Source organism: Mustela nivalis (assembly GCF_964662115.1).
Source record: "Mustela nivalis genome assembly, chromosome: 3".
Taxonomy (NCBI): domain Eukaryota; kingdom Metazoa; phylum Chordata; class Mammalia; order Carnivora; family Mustelidae; genus Mustela; species Mustela nivalis.
In genome coordinates, this window is record NC_139022.1 from 112,105,076 (window position 1) to 112,115,481 (window position 10,406).

The 10,406-nt window shown below is 42.7% G+C and overlaps 1 protein-coding gene across 28 annotated transcripts in view; it reads right to left on the reverse strand.

Moving 5' to 3' along the window:
- CDC42SE2 (CDC42 small effector 2) overlaps nt 1-9,694 on the reverse strand; it is a 116,912-nt gene extending 107,218 nt beyond the window's left edge. For 3 of the 28 annotated variants that reach the window (XR_014310321.1, XR_014310322.1, XR_014310323.1), the window contains exon 1: nt 9,118-9,694. The gene's annotated coding sequence lies outside the window, so the exon portion shown is untranslated. Of the gene's footprint in view, nt 1-296; nt 453-4,611; nt 4,763-9,117 lie in introns of all 28 variants that reach the window. The other 25 variants (XM_082725774.1, XM_082725770.1, XM_082725763.1 and 22 more) reach the window with 17 other exon arrangements.
- Between the last annotated feature and the right edge of the window lie 712 nt (nt 9,695-10,406).

Below are 10,406 nucleotides of genomic sequence, written 5' to 3' on the forward strand. Positions count from 1 at the left end.
AGCATACTAATAAATTTGTGTATGCTGAAAATCTCTCTCTAAAGCTATGATACCTCTGTTTGGGCTCTCTACAAAACAATTAAGAAATACTAAGAATATCCTCAGATAAAGTCGGTAAACAGCAACTTACTTTTTTTTTAACAAAAGGAGTTTGGCAATAGAAAACCAACCAAGTTTTGGATCCCAAACTCACTTGAACCAATATCCCTGATAAAAGAAAGGTGTAATATAGCCCAACTTCAAGAGCCCAAGTCCATGTAAATTACCAACCCTCAGAATTCTAGAAATAAGGGCACCTGGGCAGCTCAGTCATTAACTGTCGGCCTTCAGCTCAGGTCATGAATCCCAGGATCCTGGGATGGATCCCCACCTTGGGCTTCCTGTTCTTTGAGAAGCCTACTTCTCTCTCTCCAGCTTGTGCGCATGCTCTCTCGCACTCGCGCTCTCTTTCTCTGTCAAACAAATAAATAAAATCTTAAAAAAAAAAAAAAAGAATTCAAGAAAGCCCAAAAGAAGTACGGAGCAAGCTAAAGATAGTTTAAGTATTGTCACCCTACTTCCAAATCAGCCTTTTCTTTTTATTGCGTTTACTTTACCTCTCTGTTGCTTTCCTACCTCCTCTGTCCATAATCATTTCCCACTGTTTTCACTTTCCATACACAAAAATTAATCTAACATACTTTTTCTCCTTGTATCTAAAAGTTTTTACTTAATTCTTCTAGGACTACATGGTTTTAAGTGAAATACTTTTAGTCAAACTACTTTTGGTTAGGGGCGCCTGGGTGGCTCAGTGGGTTAAGCCACTGCCTTCGGCTCAGGTCATGATCTCAGGGTCCTGGGATCGAGCCCCGCATTGGGCTCTCTGCTCAGCAGGGAACCTGCTTCCCTTCCTCTCTCTCTGCCTGCCTCTCTGCCTACTTGTGATCTCTATCGGATAAATAAATAAAATCTTAAAAAAAAAAATACTTTTGGTTATACAAACATGCATAAAAGCTGTCTTCAAAGACATGAATAACAAGATAAGCAGTCACTCATTTAGCAAATGTAAATGCCCATCATGGGCATGTCTCTGTTAAAAATACTGGATATTCTGCAGTGAATAAAAGAAAGCTCTTTCCCTAAGGATACTAAAGCAAAACTGTGCTTGGCAGGTTCAAGAAAGCTCAAGAACACCCATATGCCTGGCATGGAATAAACCAAGGAGAAAGTAATAGGACATATCATCAGAGAGGTAGGAGGCACAGATGATGGAGGGCCTTGGAGGCCCTGTTGTATTCTGGCTTTTGCTCTCAGGAAAGCCACTGAAGGATTCTGATCATCCAAGTAACATAATTAAACTTCATTTCAAAAGGATCACCCTGGATACTGTCCTGAGAACAAAAAAGGGCAGAAGCATCAAAGAGACCAGGAAAGAGACTGCTAAAATAAAATAGGCAAGAGATGATGGTTGCTTAGAAAAGAGTGTCATGAGTGGTCTTATGATAGATTTTAAAGTAAATACAGGACATACTTTCATGATACGTTATTTTGAATTAGATGTGGGGGTGTGAGAAAGTGAAATCAACAATGTCTACAAGGGGGCGCCTGGGTGGCTCAGTTGGTTAAGTGACTGCCTTTGGCTCAGGTTCATCACCCTGGAATCCCAGGATCAAGTTCTGCATCAGGCTCTCAGCTCAGCAGGGAGTCCACTTCTCCCTCTGACTCTTCCTCACCCCCGCCCCTGCCTCGTGCACTCTCTCTCATTCTCTCTCAAATAAATAAAATCTTAAAAAAAAAGAAAAAAGTGTCTACAAGGTTTCAGTCACAAAAAACTAAAAGATGGGATTGACACCTCTAAGATGAGGGAGATGGGATAAGAACAATAATTGGGGTAGGAGAGAAACAAAGATGAAAAGTTCAGTTTTGACTTATGAAATATGGGATACCTAATTCGGAATGTCGACTCAAAAGTTGGGTACACATGTGTGGAGGTCAGGAAAGAGATCCAAGCTGAAGAGAACATTTTTAGTTTGAAATATATGGTAATTCTAGCTAGAGAATAGGATGAGATTACAAAGGACTACATATAAATATAGAAGAGACTTAAACATAGAGCTCTGGGACACTGCCTATTTTTTAAAAGTTGGGGCTACAAAAAAGAATCAGAAAAACAAACTAAAAATAAGTAATAGTGTCCCAGAAGCAAAGAAAAAAAAAGTTTCAAAGAGAAGAAAATTATCAACCATGACAAATGCTGCTGCTGCTACATCAAGAGGATTAGGACTGAAAACTGACTAGGGAATATATCACCAAGGAGGTCATTAGTAACCTCAACAAGAGTAGTTAGGGTGATGGGGCGTCTGGGTGGCTCAGTGGGTTAAAGCCTCTGCCTTCGGCTCAGGTCATGATCCCAGGGTCCTGGGATCGAGCCCCGCATCGGGCTCGCTGCTCAGGAGGGAGCCTGCTTCCTCCTCTCTCTCTCTCTGCCTGCCTCTCTGTCTACTTGTGATCTCTGTCTGTCAAATAAACAAATAAAATCTTTAAAAAAAAAAAAAAAAGTCGTTAGAGTGAAAAAGAAAAGAAGATAAAAGAAAAAGAAAAAAAAACTGAATGTAATGGATCCAAAAGAGATACAGAGGACTGATGGCCATAAATAAGAAAAATGTGGTGTTGGGGGAGGTTTGTTTGTTTTAAAGATGGGAGATAGTTCAGCATATCTCTACACAAACAGGAATGATCAAGTAGAAATGGCAAACAGGGATGACGCAGCTCACTGGCAGGCAGGAGCCTGGGATGAATACTGAGGCAATGCACAGAGTTCATGGCATAAGAGAAAATGCAGGGGGCACCTAGGTGGCTCAGTTGGTTAAGCATTTGCCTTCAGCCCAGGTCATGATCTCAGAGTCCAGGGATCGAGCCCCAGGTCGGGTTCCCTGGTCATTGGGGAGCCTGCTTCTCCCTCTCTCTCTGCCTGCCACTCCCCCTGCTTGTGCTCACTGTCTCTTTCTCTCTGTGTCAAATAATAAAAATCTTTAAAAAAAAAAAATGCAGGAAGTGTGGGTATAAATGCAAAAAGAGATTAAAAAGTTTCTTCTGATTGCTTTCATTTTTAATATACAGGAAGCAAAGTCATCAGCTGAAAATGCAAAGAAGTGAGAGAGTTTCAGGAGAGAGATAAAATAGTCACTTAGGGGAGTGGGAGAGTGATTCAATCAACAAATGTACTAAGATTACAGTACTGGGGCACCTAGCTGACTTGGGCCGTGGAATGTGTGACTCCTGATCTCAGGCTTCTGAGCTGGAGAGCCATGTTGGGTGTAGGGATTACTTTTAAAAATTAAATATTTAAGATTACAGAACTGTAGGAGCATGAAGAACTCTCCTGAATTTACAGGGAGATGAGGTGATCATTGGTGTTTTTTTCCCTCAAGTCGCACTCAAATGCCATGTACAGGCTAGACTAGATGGAGAAGGGGTGGGGGCAGATTGCTAGACGAGTACAGTAAAGAAGTGCGACAGAGAACTGAGGGTGTACAAAAGTAAAATCTGTAACAGAGGACCACGGATTCAAAGCATGGATATGGAGAAAGGAGGCTTGGGACAGTACATTAGCAACATGCTATAGGTCCCAGACACAGAAGTCCTGTTTAAGTGGGAATAATTAACAGAAAGAACTGGAAAGGTACAATGTTGAGGTCTGAGTGGAATGCACGGAACTGCATATTATGAAATAATCTTAGTAAAGAGCAGGTCCAGTTAAAAAGTAGTCTTCACAGAACTACTGTGAAGACTAAAGCAAAACCTCTCCTTAGGCACAGTGAGCCTGCAGATGAGAGAAACTGGAAGATGAAGGGATAGTAATGGAAGAATTATATCACAAGAATTGTAGCTGGAAGGTTCCCAGCCGTGGAATCCCCAAGAAAACCATTTCCAGCACTTCTGGAGAAAGTCCACTTTGAACAACCTGCCTGATTCAGAAGGCACCAATGCCAGAGCACAAGAAGATGAGCCACATTAAAAACATACCACCACCACCACCCCCAATTCTCTATTCCCACTGAGTTAGACCCTGGGCAGCTGAATGGACAGCACAGTGATGCTAGTAAAATAAAAGACACCTACTAGGACTCTTGCTCCAAAGCAGACTTCTAGGACTCAAGAAGTTCTGAGCCATAAAGAGAAGTTCTGAATTATGTAAGAGTTTTAACACTGATTATACTGAACTGTACCTTGTAATGACTAAAGTAAAACTATCATTGACAAGTAAGAACAAGAATTCCTAAACGCTCATCCAGAGGCAGGGAAATATTTACTCTACAGCGACAGTTTAAAGGTACAGGAAGAAAGTTGTTTTCTCCTTAAGTTTTATCAAGTCCCATCCACTGCACCTACCAGTTCCACAAATACCCTTGGGTTCTCACCATATGTAAGTACAAAATATATACAATTCTGAATATACAAAAAATTCAGTTTTGCTTTATTAAGCAAAAAGTGGAAGTATATTATTAAGCTACATGGAACAAAAAGATTTTATGTTACTAAAAGATGCTTACAATAATCCAATCAAAGATTTAACAAATTTTAGCATGAATTTCTAATGGCGTAAAATATAAAATAAAAATTTAAGGGCGCCTGGGTGGCTCAGTCATTAAGCGTCTGCCTTCCACTCAGATCATGATCCCAGGGTCCTGATACCGAGGCCGGCATCAGGCTCCCTGCTCGGAGGAAAGCCTGCTTCTCCCTCTCCCATTCCCCTGCTTGAGTTCCCTCTCTCGCTGTGTCTCTGTCAAATAAATAAATAAAATCTTAAAAAAAAAAAATTTCAGTGCTCATCATTTAGTCATTTTCAAAGATACTTAAATTTAACATGCAGTTATCTAATGCTTTCTAGGAAAAAGAGAGAGTTTGTTTTACTGTAATCCATTTTGACTAAAATACATTTGCAGGTATTTTATGGTGTCATGATAAAGATAGCTTATTACCAAGTCTTTTGGCTTTCAGTTCAGAAACTCCCTTTGGATGGATTCCCATAACTCTTTCAGCTAAATCCTGCCCTGTTATTTGTTTGTATTATAGAAAAGTTCCAGTATTCTTAAGCTTTGAGGTAAGGCAGCAGTATGCATGAAGTTAATTATTAACAAGCTAAATTTCAAGTTTTTCCACACAGTATGGGGAAAAAATCAGGATAAATTCCCTCACCCAACTAATAAGTAAGAATTAAGGATAAGTACACATTTCACTCAGTTCTTCTCAAGAATGTACAGAGAATCCATAATGTTCCTCTCAAAAACATCACTAACAATTTTCAGTACAATGCTAAAATATTTCATGGGGACTGAGATTAAGAACACTATAACAGATGAAAACCAATACACATTTCCAGTTGTGAGGAAAAAAAAACTTAAGACATGTTAACAAAAGTACCCCAGACTCATCCAAAAGCAGACGAAAACCTAAACACTTCCAGAAAGTGACACCTGAGATATAAAAAAACTTAATAGTAACCTGTCCTAGAGAATAAATGTGACAAATTACTTACAAAGCATTTTGGAAATGTTTTTATACACATGCTAATTGATATTTTAATGACCTATACAAAAATTAGCACAGCTGCAATGCTTTTTTTATGGGCATCATTCTTAAATCACTTTATTAATTACATACGATAAAGGAAACACTTTGCAAAGCATTCTGAAGGGTCTTAAAAAAACGAACAAACTCCCTACTCCCATCCTGTCACACACACACATACCCTGAGGAAGAAAGCATCATTTCAAATCTGCAACAATTATAAAATGGGATGATCCTGGAATTTATTTAGACTCAAAACATTATAAACTATTCTGAGATAGAAATAATACTATGGGGGCGCCTGGGTTAAAGTGGGTTAAAGCCTTTGCCTCTGGCTCAGTTCATGATCTCAGGGTCTTGGGATCGAGCCCCGCATCAGGCTCTCTGCTCAGCGGGGAGCCTGCCTCTCTGCCTGCTTGTGATCCCTGTCAAATAAAAAAAATAAAAAAATTTTTTAAATTTTAAAAAAAAGAAATAATACTATGAAAATATAGTATTTTTTAAAGGTACAAAAACATAATCATGGGTTTGGCTTTTTTTAAGATTTATTTATTTGACAGAGACAGAGCAAGGCAGCACAAGCAGGGGGAGTGGTGGAGGGAGAGGGAGAAGCAGGCTCCCCGCTGAGCAGGCGCAGGGCTCAATCCTACGATCCTGCTATTACAACCTGGGCCAAAGGCAGATGCTTAACCTACCAAATCACCCAGGTTTCCCATAGGTTTTTATTTCTTGAAAAAATTTTAGTATTTCTCTATACCGTTGACTGTCAGGAGCTCTGATGATGAAGTTCTTAACCAAATACAATACACCAAGCATTTTATTCAACGTATCACACCTTGCTTACACTTTCTTCAACATCACTATTATCACCTACTACACTAGGTTTCTCATCAGCACCAGACTATCAACAGTATATTGTCAAAGTAACTCTTCCTACAATAAATGTACATTAAAAAAATAATAAAACAAAACCCTCTACCACTAAAATTTGAGATTACTTTCCACATTACTCCCAGGCACAACCACAAAAAACAAACAGCCAACATAAAAACCTGAAAGTTCTATCTAAAAGTACATATTATCTTCAATAATGTATAAGGTGTTAACAAGTCAATCTACCTAAACTGAAATGCCATCTATGAAAAAATTTATTAATCTACATTATTTTGTAATGCTCAAAAAAATGACACTGGGACACATCAATTTGGCCTTTGGATAGGCCAAATAAAAAAAAACACTTAAAAAAAAAAAAATCCCATGGGGCGCCTGGGTGGCTCAGTTGGTTAAGCGACTGCCTTCAGCTCAGGTCATGATCCTGGGATCAAGTCCCACATCGGGCTCCCAGTTCCACAGGGAGTCTGCTTCTCCCTCTGACCTTCTCCTCACTCATGCTCTCTCTCGCTGTCTCGCTCTCTCAAATAAATAAATTAAATTAAAATTTTTTTTTAAATTCTATATATTTAAGACAAACGCACACAATGCAACCTTATGTTCAGAATAAATACTACAAACAGCATTCTCCTTTTAGTAAGCAGTTCCATCACGGTCGCAATACTAGGGGGAAAGTCCAAATATGGAACCACAAATTCTCCCTAGTAGTCCTTCCCTTTTCACCATGATTAAGTCAATACTGTATTTATCTGTAAATAGCGACTAAAAGGTCAAAATAAAACTTCCAAATAGGTGCTTTATTTAAAACATTTCTTGTAGAAAAGTAATCCACTGTTTCTCCTTGGAGAATTTAAAAAATAGAAAATACTGTATAGCAAAGATTATTTACAGAAAACAACCAGAAGTACTCTCCTATAAACACACTGTACCAAAATCATCCACTATGGAAGGAAGGGAAAAAATTAGTTTGTTAAACCTTTTCCTCCCTTCATTTTAAAATGTAGACTGATTTTATTAAACTGACAATAAGAAAATGCAAACCAATAATCTCAACCCTATGAAGTTACTTATTAACCTTTATTTTTATTTATTTATTTTTTTTTTACTTATTAACCTTTAAATAGACTGTTAGGGATCCATACTTCCTGCACTCCACTTGCCAGCTTTCCTGTAAGTAGGCAGTAAGGGTGTAAGACAGTCCTTACTGGCAACATCGATAAGGAAAGAACTTCACGCTCAGGTTAAAGCGATAATTGTGGGGTTTGTTTGCTTCTAGAAACTCAGCAACCAACACAGGTGCCAGTACATAATGGGTACTTAATGAACACCCGCTGAATAAACGGTAGGGTTTAATTAGTGTAACATTAGTTTTCTTTTCCCCCTAACTTTAGAGACCCTCTGGCTCAAAAAGCAACTGAAGACCATGCCACCATGCCCCGCCAAAAGCACATAAACTTATCTATTCATAATGAAATAGACTTTGGGTGTCTCAAAAGAACAAAGTACAATCCAAACACCTCTTCTTTAATTTCTGTTCTTTCGAAAGAAAATCAGAAATAACCCTTGTCTTTTTAATACTTATTTTTTAAATAACAGAAAATGTCTACCGACTTTTCCTCCAAATGAAAAATTTCACATTCCAACTATACTTCCTACACTTGTAACATTGATAATAACTGATCATCAACACTACATGTATGGTGGGTAAAAATTTAAAAAAACAGCATATAAACAGAAACTGCATGTTGTTTCCCAACTTTTTTTCCCCCTTGAGTCAAGAGGGTTTGTGCCTAAATTTTTAAAAGCTGTGAAATCAGTTTTCACGTTTCAAGATTCGTTCATTCATTCAAATATTTTACTGAGCACCTACTATAAGCCAGGCGCTTTAAACAAAATGTCAGTTCTGTAAACTGAACATCAGCACCAAATTCCCCTACAAAAGTTTATCATTTGAAATAACAGCAACTACAGAGAAATTCCAATGTTGTTTCAAGTACACATGAAATCGGTCCACCGGGGCTTTTCGGCGATAAATGGGGCATCAGACAGCCGCTACCTACCACACCCGTTACCAAAAATCACAACTGAAGCGGCAAAGGAAGGACAACCTGTACGAGTAACACGAGCTCCTCCGTGTAGGTGGTCAGGCAGGGCTTTCTCTCCGGGGCCCAAAGAGAAGCGAGGCGAGACCCGCGGGCGGAACGCACCGCCCCCCGCAGGAAAGAGCTCCGGCTCCGCAGGCAGGGGTTCCCGCCCCACCCCCGAACTCACACCTGGAGGACCCCGGCCCTCTCCGCCTGCCCTCCGCCCCTCCCCTCCCGACTCCCAGACCTGCAAAGTTGGGGGGAGGGGGCCTTTTCATTTCCATTTTACATCAGGCTGGCGGTTGGCTCCCTCAGCCGCCCGCCTGTCGTCAATTTTGAACTGAGCATGTAACCATTTCTCAGAAGGAATGGAAGAAAAACCAAAGGCAGGGTCCGCAGCAAGACCTCGCCCAGACCTGAAAATGGAGCCGCAGGCTCAGCCCACAGCCCGCAGCGCGCGGGGGGCAGGGCCGGGCCGCGCTCCCCACCGAGCCCTCGGCGGCGGGGGTTCGAGGCTGCGGGCCCCCGCCCAGGAGGCCGCGAGGGCGAGGTGTGGGGGCCGGTGCACGACCAGGGCCGGCGGGGCACTCACCGTCGCCTTTGTCTGGACCGCCGGCTCCAGCCGCAGCCGCTCTCGGTGCGGGCTCCGCGGCTCCTGCCACCCCCACGCCCGCAGCTGCGCTCCCCAGCGCGCTGGCCGCTTCCTGGCCCCTCCCTCCCCGCCCAGGCTCGCGCGCGGGCGGAGCGAGAGGCGGCGCGCGCCCGGAGAGCCGCGCGAGGACTGCGCCGCCGCGCCGGCCCCACCCCCTGCCCCGCCTGGGCGTCGGACTGAGCCAGCTCCCCCGAGACGCGCAGCTCCCTGCAGCTGCGCGGGCTAGGAAGCCCCTTCCTAAGCGAGAGGAGGGCCGAGAGCTGGGGCTGGAGCCCGCGCGGGAAAGGACGCGTCGGAAGATGGCGACCGGGGCTGGGTGGGAGCGCACGACAGCCCCTCCTCGCCCTCCGCCCGGCGGCTGGCAACGGCGGCTCGCGCTCCCACCCCGAACCGCGCGGAGGGGCGGTGCCTGCGCTCCTAGCGGGACCGCGGACGCTCCCAGGCTGGCCAGGCTAGGCGCGGAGTCCGGGCACCACTTGTCAGTTGGAATTGTTGGAAACATGCCCTGAAATCCTCGGACCACCGCTTTTTATTAATGTAAACGTCAGAATCGTTGAATCTGTCCTAACTGGCTTTTACGGCCTAGAAGTTCCACCTGACATTTGAAAAGTGTGAAATTACTTGTCTCCTGGAATCTGAGCCTTCTTTTTTTTTTTTTTTTTTTTAAAGATTTATTTATTTGACAGAGAGAAATCACAAGTAGACAGAGAGGCAGCCAGAGAGAGAGAGAGAGGGAAGCAAGCTCCCTGCTGAGCAGAGAGCTCGATGCGGGACCCGATCCCAGGACCCTGAGATCATGACCTGAGCCGAAGGCAGGGGCTCAATCCACTGAGCCACCCAGGCGCCCCGAATCTGAGCCTTCTTTAGCTGTGTTTTGTATCACCCAGAAATCAGTAACACCTAAGAGTGCCCATCCAGCTGCCAGCCTTCCCCCAAACGCCTACATTAAGTTTTCAGGCCTACAACACTTGGAATATGATGTAGTAATATATACGTCGTCTTCATCTGGATTGATTATACTAGTGCAATATTAGTTTTCTTTCTCCCCTAAGTTTCTAATTGTCCCTTGCTCAAAAAGCGGTTCAAGACCTAGCCACGGTCCTTCTAGCTAGCTGCTCATAACAAATATTTTGTGGAGACCTTGGCTCCCTTTCTTCACGGATCTTCAACTCTACCCTGTCAGGCAAGACCGTTGTACTCTCAGAGTAAATCAGAATCAGGCCAATCAG